Source organism: Mytilus galloprovincialis, chromosome 7, assembly GCF_965363235.1.
Source record: "Mytilus galloprovincialis chromosome 7, xbMytGall1.hap1.1, whole genome shotgun sequence".
NCBI classification, from domain to species: Eukaryota; Metazoa; Mollusca; class Bivalvia; order Mytilida; family Mytilidae; genus Mytilus; species Mytilus galloprovincialis.
Window position 1 is genome coordinate 50720049 of NC_134844.1, and position 8905 is coordinate 50728953.

Sequence of the window (8905 nt, forward strand, 5' to 3'; positions counted from 1 at the left end):
TAATATCATGTTGCATGAACAAGTTATCTTTTTGCATACAGAAATGGAAAGGCCTTGATCCCAAGGTTTAATTTACAGTGGCCTTTTCATTTTATGAGTAGTTTTAAATTTTCTAAAAAGACAGTTTTGGATGTAACAAAAATTTCATGACAGTAAATTCTGACCCATATATTCTTGAATGGGACAATTTAACCAATCAAACTAAATATAGGGGGAGTCTATGGGGTTACCCGACACCCTTTTGTTAGAATACTTGTAAACAGTAGAGATCCCCACCTCTAAACCTTATATATTCTTGTATGGGATAATATAACAAATCTAATAAAATATGGGACCATGGAAATGGCTAATTATGGGAGCTTTGTTTGGGAGACTTCGTAACAGCATCTTGTTACAATTACTTCTTGTTTATTACATATTTTAGTGTATTAAAGTAATTATACTGCTTCCACCTTTCAAAATTCTAATAAAGCTCTATCTCTTTAAAGGATAAATAAATGAAACTAGTCAAGAACTCAACAGATAATTTTTTTTCAGGTTCTCTGATTGTAAGTACCTGTTGGCCACACACATGAATATTCTCATTGATCCTGCATTCAGCTAAATATCAGAAAAATTAAGAACAAAGGAAAATATACTGAAACTGTACAGTCACTAGTCAGGATTATTTCAGAAGTGCAATTATAATACAATATATGTTACTGGTTAATTCCTATGATTTGTAAATTTAAACAACACACAGAGGCTTTGCATTATTGTTTTACAAGAAAGACACCAAAAGATGCAGTCAACATTTATCACTTTTATCAAAATACGCCCAGGACAAATCATGGGTACACTTAGCTTGAAAGATGGTGCTTTCATACCAAAATTTCCTGGAAGTAAAAGAAATAAAGAACCAAAATTCATGTCAGCAATCAGGGGATAAGATGAAAGAATACAGAATAAGGTACTGTCATGTTCAGTCTTTATAAGAGTCCTGATGCTCTATATATACAAATGTATATGTATTTTGTTATGCCCCGTCATAGCGGTGGGGGCATTTAGTTTTATCCTTGTATGTTTGTACATAATATTAGATTTAAGAAGATGTGGTATGACTACCAATGAGACAACTCTCCATCCAAGTCACAATTTGTAAAAGAAAAACCATTATAAATAGGTCAAAGTACAGTCTTCAACATGTTCAACACATGTACAGAGCCTTGGATCACACCCAACAGTAAGCTATTATTAATTTAAGGACCCAAACAATTACTAGTGTGCAACCAGCTTTCAAACATTAAACCAAAGGTTTATTCTATATGAAAAAAGAGAAAAGAGAAACACTTATAGTGCATGATTTTCTCACTGTGTTGAAGACCCATTGGTGGACTTTGGTTGTTGTCTGCACTTTGGTCAGGTTGTTGACATATTCCCTGCATTTCCATTTTCAATTTTATTAAGAAGTTATTGAACTTTATTCTTTGAAAATATGATGGAGGTATCATGTGCACATGGCACATCTGTTTATTTGCTTTAGTTCACTATAAACTTAAGTTTGCTTAACCAAATGTATTGAAACTTATACACAATGCTTATAACCACAAAACTCAGATCAAGTACTTATTTGGGTACTGTGTGTCACTTTTACCATTCTTGATTTATGACCCCTTAAAATGTTATATGCAAGCAGGGGCATAATCTGTGTCCCATGGACCCATTCACCATTTATTTATTCACAAAATTTTGAAAGGAATAAATAATCTATGATGTTCATATAGAAAAAAACATATTGTTTTAAGAATTTTTATCTGTTTATTACAGATGAAATGAAACTCTAACAACACAAAAAATAACTAAATAGCATAGATCTATGCAGTTTTGACCTATATCATGTATATTTATATAAAAATAATGATGATTGCCAATGAGACAACTATCCACCAAAGTTTGAATAAAGTGGATATATAAGCAGTTTTAGGTGTAATACCACCATTGATTTTTCCCTATTAGTCTTTGTTAAATTGACACTTTTAAAAAAATTGTACAGTATCTACCTTTATTTCAACCAAAGAAATACTTTGCATGTGTAAAGTTTAATCCTTTCCAGTGATACAGTGAAAATTTCACACTACATTTCATTGCATATAAGAAAATAATCATCACCGGAAGTAAACAACCCAATTTTTACACTTGTATTTACTGGTTACTTGCTTTGGTAACTATGTAACCTTAACGTTCCAGAATATTTTATAAGACCATCAAATAAAAAAAGAATGATGCATTCAGACATCCAACATACATATTTACGACTCAGAAAAATTTAAGTGCATTGAAATGCAGGGTTAATTTTCTACAACTGTCAAATTCAAGGGAATATTTTTTTAGGCCTACTTTCGTATGCAACCGGATGTGGCGTACCATGATTTGGTGGTATTACACCTAAAGAACACCTAAATATCAAATAAACTTAATGTAATTTTTTCCCCTCCAATTGCAAGTTATTTCAAGCATAACTGTCAAGTTTTGTCTCAGTCAGAGCTATAGTTTCAGAGAAAATCACTATAATGTAAGGCCATATCCTACGGCAATTTCAGTCTAATTTCTTCGAAAAATGCTCATTTCAGTGTATCATTATAAAATGCAGTGTTGACTACTATCTGATCATAAACTCATGATCTATGCATTCAAACAATTAAATAGAATACAAAAGACAACTTTAAGATGATAAACAATTTTATTGCACCTTTTAGAGTTCATTTGAAGGTCTGTTTTGATCTGTTTTGGTCCATTTTTCCTCCTTCCTTCCTTTTTCATGAAAACTTGATATCTTTTGTCTAAAAAATAAAACAAATGTGATTATTTACCCACAAAAATTAAATAAATATAATGTTAAATCAATAATTAAAGTGTTTTAGCTGAAAGAACTGTCTCTATAAATGTTAACAGTCTACACGGAAGTTTCTATAAGCCCTTATGTGTAACTCGAGTTTTTGGTCTGTTCGCCTAGTGTGACAAATAACGGTTCCCTTTCAGTCAATCATTTATTGTTACTGGTATCAAGGTCTTTTTATTTACTCATAACAGTATATTTCTAATAGATTTATACAAAGAGTCAACTTTCTTGTATTTTACATTAAAAAATGGGGAAAAGAGTAATACAAAAATACCTCAAAATGTTTTAAAAAGGGTTATGTCCCTTGGAATGCTGGTAAAAAAAATAATTGGTAAGAATTATAAAGTTTAAGTATGTGAGACTGGTATCTGATGTGTATAAATCCAGGGCAAATAAGTGTTTAGATGATTTATTGTCTGTGCAAAATGTAGACGACACAATGGCAAATTGTAAACTTTTGCGGCCAAAAAAAACAACAAAAAACATGATGATAGTTGATACTTACTTTAATGCTGAAGTGTTATCTGCAGACCAATTCACATATAAGATTTTTCAACAGAATGCTCTTCAGAACATGGTTAACACTGAAATAAAAAATTCACATGTTGTATAAACAAAACTGTAAGGGTAATTTAAAATTTAACACAGTAAACTAAATACAGCTTTGTCTGTCCACCCATTTGACTTAGAAAACACCCGTAAACCCCCATTTCAAGGCAATTTTACCTCAAACGTGCTTTCTGTGTCTAAATCCATGCCGAATTGTCCATGTTTACAATGTATGAACTGGTTTATTTATAACTTTTAAAAATGAAAGTACAAAAAGGTCACGAGTGCACATATGGTTTCCCTAAATAGGTGTAATACCACCATTGATTTTTCCCTATTAGTCTTTGTTAAATTGACACTTTTAAAAAAATTGTACAGTATCTACCTTTATTTCAACCAAAGAAATACTTTGCATGTGTAAAGTTTAATCGTTTCCAGTGATACAGTTAAAATTTCACACTACATTTCATTGCATATAAAAAAATAATCATCACCGGAAGTAAACAACCCAATTTTTACACTTGTATTTACTGGTTACTTGCTTTGGTAACTATGTAACCTTAACGTTCCAGAATATTTTATAAGACCATCAAATAAAAAAAGAATGATGCATTCAGACATCCAACATACATATTTACGACTCAGAAAAATTTAAGTGCATTGAAATGCAGGGTTAATTTTCTACAACTGTCAAATTCAAGGGAATATTTTTTTAGGCCTACTTTCGTATGCAACCGGATGTGGCGTACCATGATTTGGTGGTATTACACCTAAAGGTAACTGTACATCCTTATGAATGATAAAAACCTGTACTGTATATATTGTCCGCTATAAAAGGTCCCTACAAGAAAAAAAATGAACAAAAACATTTGAGAAAACTAACAGCCTTATTTATATAATTTATAACAAAACAAGTAGGGAAAATCAAATATATACCATAAGTAAACCAACGACTTCTATGGAATTACTGGCTCCTGACTTGGGACAGGCACACAAAGAATGTGGCAGGTTAAACAAATTTTTGGTTGCTCTTGAAACCCTCCCCTAACCTGGGACAATGGTGTTACAGCACAACATAAGAACAAACTATAAAAATCAGTTGAAAATGTTTTATCATAAATGTATAGGTCAACTGTCTTGAAATGATCAACAAGTAATTATAGAATTGAATAGCCAAAAACACACAAACAAGCAGGCATAAAACAATTTTTGTTTTTAAAAATAGAATTTTGCTAATTTTTTTCTAGAAATAAACTTTATATATATATCCTATACTTAAATAGAAAAATAAAAGTATAGGGTCACCGTTCATTAAAGCTCACAATCTGCCTTCGAAAGAAGCATGTATTTTTTGCTAAGTACCTTTTACTGTAGAACTAAAACATGTAATAGGACAAAAATGTAATTTCAAAATATAAAGAACTAAATTACAGAAATTGCTTAAATTTTACAATAGTTGAGTTTTAGTACAGCTTATTTTGAGAAAAAAATAATGAAAAATATAAGTCACCCATGAGTTGAAAAAGATTTTTAACCGGATTTTTGTGACAAAAATGTCGGTTATTGATTTGGGGATGTACGGCGGGCGGTCGGGCGGGCGGCAATCAAATGTTGTCCGTGCATTAACTCATGAACCGTTCAACCAAAGCTTTTTAAATTTTAATATGTTGTTACTGACAACTAAATAAAGGTCAAGTTCAATAATGGCGATTTTGACTTTTACCGTTCAGGAGTTATGGTTCTTGAAAGTTTGAAAAATGGAGTTTCCAGTCGTTTTCGTGCATTTACGCATGAACTGTTCTACCTAAGCTTCCCAAATTTTAATATGTTGTTACTGATGACAAAATGGAGGTCAAGTTCAATAATGGCGATTTTGACTTTTACCGTTCAGGAGTTATGGTTCTTGAAAGATTGAAAAATGGAGTTTCCTGTCGTGTCCGTGCATTTACGCATGAACTGTTCTACCTAAGCTTCCCAAATTTTAATATGTTGTTACTGATGACAAAATGGAGGTCAAGTTCAATAATGACGATTTTGACTTTAACCGTTCAGGAGTTATGGTTCTTGAAAGATTGAAAAATGGTGTTTCCAGTCGTGTCCATGCATTTACGCATGAACTGTTTTACCAAAGCTTCCCAAATTTTAATATGTTGTTACTGATGACAAAATAGAAGTCAAGTTCAATAATGACGATTTTGACTTTTACCGTTCAGGAGTTATGGTTCTTGAAAGATTGAAAAATGGTGTTTCCAGTCGTGTCCGTGCATTTTCTCATGAACCATTCAACCAAAGCTTTTGAAATTTTTATATGTTGTTACTGATGGCAAATTAGAGGTCAAGTTCAATAATGATGATTTTGACTTTTACCGTTCAGGAGTTGTGGTTCTTGAAAGATTGTGAAATGGCGTTTCCATTCACGTTGTTGCATTTACTCATGAACCATTCAATCTAAGCTTTTCAAATTTTAAGATGTTGATACTGATGACAAAATGGAGGTCAAATTTGATATTGACGATTTTCACTTTCACCATTCATCAGTAATGGTTCTTGTGATATTGCCAGGACACAAATAAATATTAATAAATCCGGTTTGCTGTCGTTGTGACAGCCTCTTGTTCAATTTTAATGCCAAAAAATTGCATTCATCTAAGGGAGATAAATTAGAGCTTTTTCAGTGGTATAAACATTTCAAAAATCATCTGGGACCAAAAAAAATAGATTTTTTTGTTGATTTTTGTACCATATCATATATTAACCTCTGATACTATAAGAAATAAAATTTGTAATGAAAAAAAAATGTTTAAATTTTTGCTGAATTTTTATACCCTCAAGCATCCTTAAGATACAACTTTAGGTGACAGGAAAAGTCTTGACTTGGGAAAGCCACATGCAAACTCAATGTTGCTCCCCTTGTAAATCTCAATTAGTGTTTTTAAAAAGAAAAAAAGTTAACATAAAAGAATGCAGGTTGTCAGGATCATTCAATTGGAGAAAGGGAAAAGAACACAACTTTACACTAAATAATTTTGAAAACTTATTGCCTATACTATCTTTATTGATAACAGACTGAGCCAAAAACAATTTCATCTACTAGTACGGACACTAAATATCAAAATTTGTGCCTATATAGTTATATAAAATTTTAATAGTATATACTAGTCCGAATCAATATTTACTGGTCTGGGGCATTGGACTAGTGGCTAACAGTGCAGACTGTGATAAAAAAAATTCAGAAACATTATGTACATTATGATCATTGTGATTGTGTTAAACATCAGACAAGGCAATCAAAATGGTCAGAGGGGGCAAAGAAGTTTTGTTATAAATGTCAAATGGTTATAGTCTCAACCTATCAACATGATCAAAATTGTTGATTTCACAGTTAATATTTACTTTTTAGCATGTTCAGCAGAATAGAATGTTTTTGTTATATTTTATTAAATGTAGATTTACTTTGTTCTTATAGGCAGGAGTGAAAGGAAGAGAAAACAAGGCATCAGTAAAGAAGCAGATCAATTTATATTGATATGTAATAATTCCAACTGCATATGTTACAAACATTGCACATGCTATGAAGATTTATTCATATGTATACTATGATTTGTAGTTATATTTTATTGTATGCTTTTGTAATATTATAGAGTACTACTACATGTATTTTTATATTTTGCTGTGGAGAATATCAAAGAAATTTAGAAAAATATAATTAAAGATAGTTTCTTCCATGTTTTCTGTGACAAAAAAAAATTGTGCAATTAGGAAAATGAAATGAGGCTACATTATTGAATATTTTTGAGTTTGAGTTTGAGTTTTTTTTTTTAATCCTATTTGAAAATTTCATTGATATTTGAATGAGTTGAAACTAGTTTTTATCAATTAGTTTGTTTTCAAGATGAACAACAGTACAGTAGGTAAAGGTTTTTTGTACAATAGTTTACTATGATGTTATGGTCACTCAAATAAACTTGAAACTTTGTACTTTCAAGTGTTCATTATGAAGTCAGTATTTTTTAAACAATTACAAATAAGTTACTGAACATGGAAATCTGACTGTTGAAGAAGGGTACAATGTGTTATGGACGCATATCTCAATTGCCCTCCTCACCAGCCTCTCAGTAATGTAATTTTGACTTCGAAAATTTCCTTAGTTTACACTGAAATATTTGTGATAACAGGGTTAGTTCAGTTTAAGAAGAACCAGGGGTATTTTATATGCAGTTAAATAAGCTTTTGGACAATACATGTGCTTGGGGATTTTAATAATCCTGAACCTTAAATCATAGTTTTATAACTTGCAATCTTTTGCAGTTTACATGTTAAAGTTTATGCGTAGGCCAGTTTAAAATCGACCTCTTATAAATAGGATTTAGAGGTAACAAAAAGACCCCCTTTTTGTGGGACAAATTGGCCTGATATTATAAGTAGAAATTTACTGAAGCATGACAATAGGGATGCAATAGAGAGTAACCTTAATATTTCTAAGAAAAGTAATGAAAAATGTGGTTGTAAACAAATACATATTTTTTTCAGTTAGAAACATATTTTTTATGAATCAAAATTTAAAAAAATTAATTTATGTGAAAACTTTTTTAAATATATCAAAATTTTGTGTTGTAAAATCTTAAAAGATTTTGTTTTTCGGGATTTTTCCCAAAAATGTTTAAGAAATCAAAATGCATTATTTCTGCTTGTTGATTTTATTTCGTGATTTTTCCCGAAATGGGTAACAAAAATCTATGTAACAAGTGAGTGCCTGATATTAGATTTATATTTTCGGGATTTTTCCCGAAATGTGAAAAGAAATTATTAGTCATTAGGTCTAGCATATACACTTGATTTTTCGGGATAAATCCCGAAATATTTGAAGACATCTGTGTACATATTTTGTAGTTAGTTAATTTTTGTCGGGATATTTCCCGAAATGTGTTTCAGATATTTTTGTTAAAACGCTCTGCCAACATATATGTTATAAATAATAATGTTGAAAATGATTTCGGGACATTTCCCGAAAAAATAGTTGTCACATACAGCTTCACTACAAATATTTTAAAACTTTCATATATTTTGGGAAATTTCCTGAACATTAAATGTAAATTTTATCAGTTTTAAGAATAAAAACATGCAATATTGTAAAAAATGTGTGTTTCTTTATGAAATTTGCATTCAATTTATGGTAAACATTGAAAAAGATTAGAAAAAGGAATAAAATGGATTTTACTCTTTTAAAATAGAGTCTGTTTATCATACTTTTGTTATATTCTATTGAAATTCAATACACGAAACAAATATTATGAGTTCAACAAAAAAAGCGATTCTATACTTAAGAATGACATATAACTCAAACATTGGTATGTTTTAAGTATCAATGCAATTTGGTAAAGCTAAAAAAAAAGTTTCAATTGGTACTAGAAATGACGGAAAGTAAATGCCATATTTTTTTACAGCAAAATTATAAATATGTATCATTATGTCGATGAT

The 8905-nt window shown here is 30.5% G+C and overlaps 1 long non-coding RNA gene across 1 annotated transcript in view; it reads left to right on the top strand.

The window, feature by feature from the left end:
- Positions 1-8655, top strand: part of LOC143083221 (uncharacterized) — a 17368-nt gene extending 8713 nt beyond the window's left edge. The window contains exons 3-4 of the long non-coding RNA XR_012980591.1: positions 822-949; positions 6894-8655. This is a non-coding gene — a long non-coding RNA (uncharacterized LOC143083221). The remainder of the gene's footprint in view (positions 1-821; positions 950-6893) is intronic.
- Positions 8656-8905: the final 250 nt, after the last annotated feature.